Below are 10,837 nucleotides of genomic sequence, written 5' to 3' on the forward strand. Positions count from 1 at the left end.
ATACAGAATTCCTAAAACTCCAACAGCGTTTAACAAACTCAGCAAACAACCCAATACAAAGATGGGTGAAGGACCTGACCAGACATCTCTCCAAAGATGTACAAGTGGCCAATAAACACATGAGAAGATGCTCAACATCACTAATCATTAGGAAAATGCAAATCAAAACTGCCAGGAGAGTGGGGCACCTGGGTGGCTCAGTGGGTTAAAGCCTCTGCCTTCAGCTCAGGTCATGATCTCAGGGTCCTAGGATCAAGCCCCGCATCGGGCTCTCTGCTCAGCGGAGAGCCTGCTTCCTCCTCTCTCTCTCTCTCTCTGCCTACATGTGATCTCTTGTCTGTCAAATAAATAAATAAAATCTTAAAAAAAAAAAAAACTACCAGGAGATACAATGTCCCCTCACACCTATCAGGATGTCGCTATCAAAAAAAGACCAAAACATAACAAATGTTGGCAAAGATGTGGAGAAATTGGAACCCTCAGACCCTGTAGGTGGGCATGTAAAATTGTTGAGCCACTATGGGAAAGAGTATGGTGGGTTCCTCGAAAAATTTAAAATTAAAATGACAGCAATTGCCTTTCTGGGTATATATCTACCAGAATGAGAAGCAAGGTCTTAACAATACATTTGCACACCCAAGTTCATAGCAGTGTCATTCACAATAGCTAAAATAGGGGAGCAACCCAAGTGTCCATCAGAGGATAAATATGGAAACAGAATGAGGTAGAGGCACACAATGGGATAGTATTGAGCCTTAAGTAGGAAGGGAAATCTGACCCATGCAATGATGTGGATGGACCTTAAGGGCTTTATGCTCTGTGGAATGAGCCAGTCACAGAAAGACAGATATTGCATAATTCCACTTACATGAGTAGAGTAGTCAGAATCATACAGACAGGGGCATCGGGGCGGTGGGGAAGGAGGGATGGGCAGGTGGTGCTTAATGGGTATAGAATTTTGGTTTTACAAGATGAGAGTTCTAGGGATGGGTTCTGGTGCTGGTTGCATAGTGATGTTATTGTATTTATTACCACTGAAGATGAAGGTTTAAAAATGGTTAAGATGGGAGCGCCTGGGTGGCTCATTGGGTTAAGCCTCTGCCTTTGACTCGGGTCATGATCTCAGGGTCCTGGGATCGAGACCCACATCGGGCTCTCTGCTCAGCCGGGAGCCTGCTTCCCCCTCTCTGCCAGCCTCTCTGCCTACTTGTGATCTCTCTCTCTGTTAAATAAATAAATAAAATCTAAATAAATAAATAATGGTTAAGGTGGTAACTTTTTTTTTTTAAGATTTTATTTATTTATTTGACAGAGAAAGATTACAAGTAGGCAGAGAGGCAGGCAGAGAGAGAGAGAGGAGGAAGCAGGCTCCCTGTCGAGCAGAGAGCCCGATGCGGGACTCGATCCCAGGACCCTGAGATCATGACCTGAGCTGAAGGCAGCGGCTTAACCCACTGAGCCACCCAGGCGCCCCAAGATGGTAACTTTTATACCAAGTGTATTTTACCACAATTAAAAAAAATTTTTAAAGCAGAATTGTTGGACAATTATAACTATGTAAAATAGTGAGCACAGGAAAATACTTGACAAAAGAGAGCTTGGTTATTGTTCATATAAGTAGCAATACACACTCCACGCAGTATCACCAGAAGAAAGATGTAAACCTATTTTGTAACTACGAGTGATCTCCAGGGCCGCCTGGGTGGCTCAGTCGGTTAAGCATCTGACTTGATTTCAGCGCAGGTCATGATCTCAGGGTCGTGAGATCGAGCCTTGTGTGGGGCTCCATGCTCAGTGGGGAGAGGTGGGGGGCAGGGGTGGGGGCAGGTGCAGGCGCAGACGAAGGTAATCACACTGGTCCTCTGCCTCCCAGGGCCGGAACTCAGAAGCTAGCCAGACACAATTGCAAGGGGAGGGAGAGGACCCAGGCCCTCTGAGCAGGTGAAATAAAGCGGGAGGTGAGAGCTTTTCATGAAAGCAAAATGGAGCCTTCTGGGCTGGGCGGCTGCTTGGGCCCCAGTGAACTAGGCAGAACACAAGGGGCTGCTGGACGGTCCCCAATCCACCCCCACAGACCCAAGAATGTGAACTGTCCAGTGCAGGCTGGCTGGGTGACTTAAATCAGGGGCGGCAGGAGAAGACGCCTCCCACTGGTACCCAGTGTCCTCTGTTCCCTCGGTGGACAGCAGAGTGGGAGCAATGAGGGAGAACCACGGGCTGGGTTTCTACTGGGCTGAGGGATTTTATTTGTTGCTCAAACTTCTGGGACCTTTTCTAATTTGTTGTTTGTCCTGAGCATTGTCAGGACTCCTTTAAAAGCTCAACGTTGAGCAGCAGCGACACTCACACCTTGTCATCCCCTGGTTTCGTTCTCACCTGCTAATGACGGGGTTGGCTCTCAGGTCTGAGTTACCAGAATTCACAGCTGGTGGCTCCTGCGGTGAGTAGAACAGAAACTTCTCCTAACTGAAGAATAAGGAACAGAAACAGCCTCTGGCTATGGCGGTGACGAGCAAATGAAGCAGTGAGGCAGGTGGGTGAGCAAGAGAGCCAGAATGTTCTCTAATGGAATCTGCATCTAGGTCAGGCAGAAAATGTCTAAGAGTGAAGGTACGTGAAAGGCACACACATCAGTGATAAATCCCAGCAGCATTTTGTGAGCACCGCTTGATATCTCAAAGTTCACCTCACTCTCGGCAGGCGTCGAGAGGGCACTCGATGCACATTATCTTGTGTGATCCACAGATCATCCTGTGAGGGAGGGATTGCTGTAGCCATTTTACAGACAAGGAAACCAAGGCACAGAAATCAAGCGATCTGTCTGGCGTTGTACAGCGAGTAAATACAGAAGGGAAACTCTAAACCCAAGTCTCAAGTTCGCTGTCTATGAACGGGAGGGCGCTCCAAGGTCTATCCTTGTATGTTGTATATTCAACATGGGACCGTTGGGGGGGCAGCATTTGTGATAAAATGAGGGGCACAGCCCTGACCCTGGCTGGGGCCACCTTTGTGGGAGGCAATACTCAGAAGAGAAAGCCAGAGGTCAAAGTTCAGTCGGTCAGGTGCCTGAATGCTCAGTTTCTTCTTGTGGGAAGGAAACCCCAAGCTGGGAGGGCTGTCACAACCAGATGCCCTGAGGCAGCCCAAGTGAGCCGGGGTGTTCGTCAGCCACGGCCCTCCAGGGACCAGGAGGCCTACCATCCTGCCCCTGAGCCTCAGGTGTGCAAATAACTCTGTCCAGCCTCTAGCCCGCAAGAGGTTGGGGCCATTTGGGTATAGAGAGAAGAAAAATGACGTTTCTGGAAGTGGGGAGCTTTGAGATCCTGCCCCCAGCTCCGCCGCATACAAGAGTTCCCCACGCAGCAGAACAGAGACCTCCAGACGCCAGCAGGCTGGAGCCCGGATGGGCTTCCTGGGATGCGTTTTCCAATGGCAAGTTCGCTTGCTACATCCACTGTTTAAGAAAAAAGTGACATCTCTCTCCTACCCTCAGGCCCACCTCTCCCTCGCCCACCTGTTTGTCCCCCAGAGGGAACCACTGTGAAAAGCGTGGCTTCCGTCCTTCCTTATTTATCTACGCATTGACAAACTTAAGTTTCTTTGAAAGAAAAGACACAGATGCTGCTTCATGTATTTTTCTGCAGTTTCCTCTTTTCACCTCCAGAAAATACTCCCCTGGCCATCTTTCTCAGTCAGCACACAGATGTCCACTGTCCCTTTTCTGGCACTGGCGTGGCCTCCTACAGGAGGAACCCAGACCTCGCGTGTCTGGGTGACCAGGTGACTTGTCCTGTGCTGAGTGGATGGGGTCACAAGGCCTCCTTTCCCACATGGACAAATGGATCGTCCCTTCCCACACAGTCGTCCCCTCTGAGCAACCGACCAGAGTGGGGCTGGGGTGAAGAAGTCGTGTCTCAGAGTAACTGGTCATGCCGGGATCCCAGTCTCTTTGATTTTTTAAAAAATTTTGTATCTATTTATTTATCTGAGAAAGAGAGAGAGAGAGAGAGAGTGAATGGGGAGGAACAACGGGAGAGGAACAAGCAGACTCAGCTGAGCATGAAGCCCCACACAGGGCTTGATCCCACAACCCTGATGGGGTCTGGGAAGTGATGAGTTCGTGAGGAGGTGAGTCAGAGAGGTGATGCAGAAGTGATGGGGTCTGAGCCATTTCCCATGACCCAATGGCCAGCTCTGCACAGTCAGAACTGCTCTCCAGACCAGTTGGGCTGGTCAGAGAAGAGTCTGACCCTCCACCCCATAGGCTATGGTTGCCGTCCACCTCATGAGCCAAGCCCTCTCTTGCACACATCTGACACGCACCTCTCTGGGGACTCCGCCTCTATCATCCAGGGGAGGAAGCAGTGGATCCCTGCTCTGAGTCATAGACCGGTACCCAAGGCAGTTCAGAGCAGGAAAAACAGGTCTGTTTGATGTGATAGGAATCAGTTTACCCAAAGGACACACTTTGTGTCATGGCTGGCAAGTTTAGGAAACCCAATGGAACAACACTGGAAACTAGAAGAGGTTGGGAATAAACAAAAAAGATCAGTGGAACATGAGGGTTCGTCAGCTTTCCAGAAGCCTTCCTGCAGACTTAATTTTCCCTCTCCCTTTCCTTCTCTGCCCTCTGGCCTCCCTTCCTCCCTGTCTACCAAACACTCACAGTCCCTCCTCTGCCCCAGGCACTGTGCTAAGCACTGGGCACCCAGAGATAAATTAGCAAGTCCCTACTCTTCTCCATAAGACTATTCCATTCTTCTTCTGCACCAAGTTTCATATTCTATTTGGGTGAGGTTTTACAGTTTTATTGTGTTTTCTGATCTCATGCTATTCCAGATCTCCAGGGTCCCTGGGTCAATTTTGAGATCTCCCGACTGGTCCCTGGACCCCTGTTTCTTTTGGCTCTGTTTTGAGCAGTGGGTACTAACCAAGGATTCCCAAGACCAAAGAAACATAGGCACCTGCTGGATTCCCCCTCTCTTCCTCCAGAGGAAAACTCCTGCTGGCCTTGGCAGAGGCCTTGATGGCTTACAGTATGTTGACCTCATTTCCACCACCAAGGCTCCCACACTGCCTCCCTTTCCAGCCTAGTTACCTGCGCTCAGACACTGGAGCGTTTTGGTGGGAACATGCATTTGAAGCTGAATGAATCAGTATGTGGATGTAAGAGCTCCAGGAGGTAACAAGTCAGCTTCTTCAGAGCCAACCTCTACTATTTTCCAATGTTGTTCCATTAGGTTTCTTCTTCTAGGAGATAATATGCAGAGATGAAAAGAGTTGCCTTGATTTGGAAGAATCAAGGGGCCCTAGTACAGGGATGCCTGGGTGTCTCAGTCCATTGAACTTCTGACTCTTGATTTCAGTTTGGCTCAGGTCACGATCTCAGAGTTGTGAGGTCGAGCCCTACATCAGGCTGGATGCTCAGTGCAGAGCCTGCTTGAGTTTCTCTCTCTCCTCTCTCTGCCCCTCCCTCCGCAACTTTCTCTTTCTCTCTAAATAAATAATTAAAATCTTTAAAAAGGGAGGGCACTCATACAATGTTCTTTTTCTATGTTTTCTATGTGTAAGTGTATTTTATTTTTTCCAACAGAAAACAGAAATGCTAAGGAGAGATAGCAAGTCAGGGCCCACCAACCTGGCCAGTGGGAGCTTAAAGGTTTCCTTCTTTCTCTCAATGGCTGGAGGGCAAGTGGCATCTCTAGAAGGTAGGTTCCTGGTCATCCGTGTGGGGGTGAGGTCCCACCGGGAGGCCTGCGGGGGAAGCCCCAGGTTACAGTGAGTTTGAGAGCGAAAGGCCCAGGCAACAAGGTTGCTCCGGGACACACCTGCCAAATTCTAATATTTACTCAACAACTGCTTCCGAGTCTAAGAAACACATTGTGTGGCAAAGGCTATCTGAGGGGTGTTGTAAGCGGAACCTTGAAGGAAAGAGCTAGGCTGGGAGCAGGCCAGTCCCAAACCTACTGAGACGACATTCCGAGGAGCCACTGGCCCAGCCCTGCTCTGTGCATCTGACATTTGCGGTTTCAGGCAAGTTGGGCCAAATTCCTGGTGCAGCTCTGGGTGGGGGCTGAGCTCTCATGTAAAGGGGCGGAGGGCAGCCCCACTAAGAGGGAGAGACAGTGAGCCTGATGACTCTCTAGGCTGAACAAGGGGAAAGGACTAAGCTCAATATATGCTTTCTGCCCTTTGAATTTTACCTCTTTTCTCCTAAGCCCAGCTGGCCTTTGGCCTCTCCGGCTCTGCCCCAAGAGCCACCCTGAGCCCCCACAGAGATCAAAGGACTCCTCCAGCCCTACAAGGCTCATCCATGCTGCTCCCTTGGCCTGCCCCTCTTTTTTCCTCTTGTCTGCAAGGGCCCTCTTCTCACTCTCCTGTCCACAACCATCCTGCCTTCTTCCAGAACTTGCTACCTGTGCTGACTTCCTTCTATCCTGGATTCCTCTAGCTGTTGACACTCTCCCTCTTGATCCTACCTGAGTGCCTCGGACCTGTTTATGGATGCCCTCATTTATAGCTGCATCCCTCTCTGGGTGCCAAGCGGTACCTGCCTATTCCAGGAGAGGGCCAGGGGCAGGGCACATGTCATTCCTCCTTGAGAAAGCAGGGCTCTTCCCCTCTCCCTGGGCAGCCACTGCTCACTTCCTCCTTCACAAGTTCCCCTGACCTGGAGGCCAAGCCAGGCTGCATTGGTCCCTGCTCCTGGGGCTCCCTGCACTCTCCTTCCAGCACAAACTTCCATACACATGTATTGGGCCGTGTCTGACTGACCTGTCTCCTGTGCCACCAAAGCTTCAAAAAGGCAGGACCATGGCCAGCCTGCTCCCATGATGTCCCTGCTGCCCAGCTCTTACTGAACTGGTACTGATGGGACGATTGAGCACAGGGGCCTTTATTCGCTTTACTGCTACACCATCAGTGCACCCAAGAGGCACTCAGAAACGGGAGACTGCACCCACCCCCACCTGCTTGCCAAGGAACCGGACCGAACGCTGTGCCTCCACCGTCAGCCTGCAGAGATAGGGAAAGTGCCCAGCGCTGGCCCAGTCCCTGTGTCTGTTGACTTTGAATGTTATGAAGTCCCTTTGGTTGGAACTTACTCGGGAGCAAGGACTCTGCCTTCCCTCTTTAAAGACCCTCCACCCTCCATCCCTGCGTCCATGACACTGAGACAGTGCCAGCCCCTACTTTGTGCTCAGAATCTGAGAGCCTGCTGATGGCTTTCTCAGGGTGGAGGGTGGCCAAGTCTCCCTGATACTAGGAAACAGGAATCTAGAAAAAGCTGGGAACAAGGGGAAAGAACACATGCTGTGGTTCGTGGTCGCTGGAGGGAATAGGGCACAGGTGCCCATCACCCATCAAAGGACAGCTCTCGGATGGGCGACCACTGCCTCTTGTTTTTAAATGTGTGGACTTTATGCATCAGGCACAGAGGCAGTGCGGATAGTCTGCCTTCTAAAATCAGGAGGCCTGGTTGCCTTCTATGTGGTCTGGGCACATTTCCTCTTTACTCCGAGCCTGTGCAGTGGGTGATGTAGTTAAATGGAGGTCATATGGGCCAAGTGCTTATAGCCGAGGTAGGCACTTAGTAGGCCATCAGTGATGCTAATTTGGCTCTGCCCTCCAGGGACTAAGGCAGCTGTGACTGCCATTAACCCATGCACCCAGCAGGTGCCCTCAGTGCTTCCTGCTGTGCGTAGAAATCTGGGGCTCTGGGGTGACTATAACAGAGCGTCTGGGTGGCTCAGTCATTAAGCAACGGCCTTCAGCTCAGGTCATGATCCCAGGGTCCTAGGATCAAGCCCCACATTGGGCTCCCTGCTCAGTGGGAAGCCTCCTTCCTCTCCCACTGCTCCTCTGGCTGTCTCTCTGGCTGTCTCTCTCTCTCTCTGTCAAACAAATAAAATCTTTAAAAACAAATATAAAATAAATAAAATAAAATAAAATCTCTTGAGATAAGTGCTGGCCCAGGGTAGCTCTCTGAACTTGGGCCTTCATCCAGCCTCCAACCTTGTGTACCCACTCTAGGGAGGAAAAGTCCAGAGCCCTATCAGGCAGGCAGAGATCCCTGAGGGAACAGGTGCCCACTGCCACGCTCAGGAGGACCACCAATGTGGGTAGCTGCATGGAGCGTGGCATTTGGCTGACAACTGTCCACCTTTAGCATTGTTTTAATCACATGCTTGCAGGTTTGGAGACACAGCATCGTTCAGGTTCAAGGCTGAGTTCCACCACTCACCAGCTGTGTGGCCTTGAGCAGCTATTTAACCTCTTTGGGCCTTCATACCCCATCAATAAAATGGCAGTCATTCTACAGACCTCAGAAGCAAATCACGTTCTTTACTGGCAACTTCTGTCCTGTGAATCCTTCCCTGAAATCATCCTTCTCCTCCCTCCCGATTCCTTCCCTTAAGTATAAAAGCTGGAAGTAACCTCTCGTGCCCTCAGGATGGCATAGCAATTGTCATTGTCCACTTTGTAGAAACCGCCCTAGACCACTTTATTATTTTGAAAGAAGCCTCAGATCTACCCAGAATGACCCCCACATTCACACTCACTATGGTGCTAGGAAGACCAAGGACATTGCAAGGAGTTATTATTGGCTAAGGTTTTTTCATATCCTGCTGGAAACCAAAGTATGGTCCCAGGCTTCTTATAAATATGAACCAACTAAAGCATCACTAGTAGCTCAGAGAACCTTCTAGAAGCTCTGCTGTGAGATAAAGACAGACCCATCTCTACTTACTGATACTCTTTACATCCAGTCATGTAATTTCTTCCTTGGGCAGTCAGCACAGGCAAGGCTGGGTCCATCTTGGCATTGGATAAACATTCTTTGGGCATTTACCATAGGGAGGGTCTCAGCTAGGCACCAAAGATGTGATATGCAGGAAAGAAGACAGGCACATGAGGGATGTATGTGGTGGGTGTCCTGCAGAAGGTAGAGTATGGTCAGGAAATTGAACATCAAGCCAAAGACTACAGGTGAGACAGGTATTCACAGAGCAAGGGATAAGCCATCCCTTGAACTTGGCCAGGAAAGGTGCTGCCCTGGGGACCTGGGAGGGGCCAAGAGGCCTTGGCGCAATGGCACCCTAGGTCTTGGGCCACCAAAGCCAGCAGCACCAAGGAGGCTCATAGAGGCATGGTGGGATTTTCTCATTTCAGTTGCTTGGTTCCTCTCCTTAAGTGGTCCAAATTGACAGCTCATGGGTGATGTAGGAAAGATGTTACTGTTTGAAGCCAATGGCCAAGAAGAATTGTGAGACATCTTCGGCTCAAGACAGTAGTTTTCTTAAAGCACAGGGACAGGACCCGTGGGCAGAAAGAGATGCACTGAGCTTGTGAGGAGCAACTGATTATAGAGTTTCGAGTTGGGAGGGGGCTAGGGACAGCACAAGCTTCCCAGGTATTTTGGAAGCAAGGTTTCCAGGATCTGAGGGGGCTCACTATTGTTAGGAAAATATCATTACTATTTGGTAAAAAACAGTCATGAGGCTCTTCAGATGTCTATCAGTGGGCCATGTGCTTGGAGGATGACTGCCAACATGTATCTTGAGGGGTGTAGATAAAGGAAATTTTCCAAAGCAATTTCTATATGTTAAAGTAGACTTACAGGAATCGGGCCGGGGGGCCGGGGTAAGATTGCCTCTTGTCCCCAACAAAGCATTAACATTGAGGCAGCCGAGTTCCTAGAGGAAGGTCACTCTGCCCATTTCAAGGACCTGTCAGAGGGCTATAGACAAGGAAATTTAGGCTTTCTTTTGCCTTTGTTTCCTACATCAATGGGCATGGATTTTTGCTTCAGAAAATGTGTCCAGGAATTTACTTCTTGTCCTAGGGAGTAGGAGAAAAAGAGCAGTGTAGAAGAGAAAGACTGAGGGTCCCCCTGGAGAGAGGGGAGCCCTATGCTCTGCTGCTTCCTGTGGGTGGAGATAATAGAAGCACTGGGGGGGGGGCGCCTGGGTGGCTCAGTCCCTTAAGCCTCTGCCCTCCTCCCAGGTCATGACCCCAGGGTCCTTCGATGGAATCCCACATTGGGCTCCCTGCCCAACGGGGAACCTGCTTCTCCCTCTCCCTCTGCTGTTCCCCCTGCTTGTGCTCTCTTACTGTGTCAAATAAATAAAATCTTTGGGTGGGGGGCAAGCAGTAGCAGCACTGGGGAGTCTGAGTTGGGGGCATGTCCTGAACTGCCAGCAGATTTTAGGCTTTAGGATTTGTAGAGGAAAACTCAGTACTGTAATTGTATCTAAGAATAAGTGGCAACTACTGGAGTCTGAGACATGTTTTAAAATAAAGGCAGAAAAGAATAAAGAAACCGTGGTCTGGAAACAAACAAAACCAAAACCAAATCCAGGCAATCAGAGGACATAGGGGAGAGTCATTCTACTCTCAGAGGCCCCAGAATACCCCTCTAAGAGGAGATAAATCTGCTCTGAATGTGCCCCTCCCCGCCCTTGAATTCGAAGCTGACTTGCCCCAGCACAGCCACCAGCAGGCCTCCTGGGGTGGGTGGGGGGGATCACATGGCTGGCAGCAAACTGCTACCCTCAGACGGATTCGCAGCTCCAATGCATAGTGGAGCGGACCGCGCGCTGGGCTCGGAAGGCGCGGGGAGAAGGAGTCGGTGGCCAGAGCTGGTCTCAGCGCCACCCCTGCAGACCCCCTAGCCTGCCACCGAGGGCAGAACTCAGAACTCGTCCCCCCTGGACCCTGAGCGCGGATCAAGGCGGATCAACGCACCCAGTGGAAAGATGAAGGAGACCCAACTTAGGAACACTCAAAGCAATGGGGACCCTAGGGGTGTCATGATGGGGAGTTTGGGGAGCCTAGT

Source organism: Neovison vison, chromosome 8, assembly GCF_020171115.1.
Source record: "Neovison vison isolate M4711 chromosome 8, ASM_NN_V1, whole genome shotgun sequence".
Taxonomy (NCBI): Eukaryota; Metazoa; Chordata; class Mammalia; order Carnivora; family Mustelidae; genus Neogale; species Neogale vison.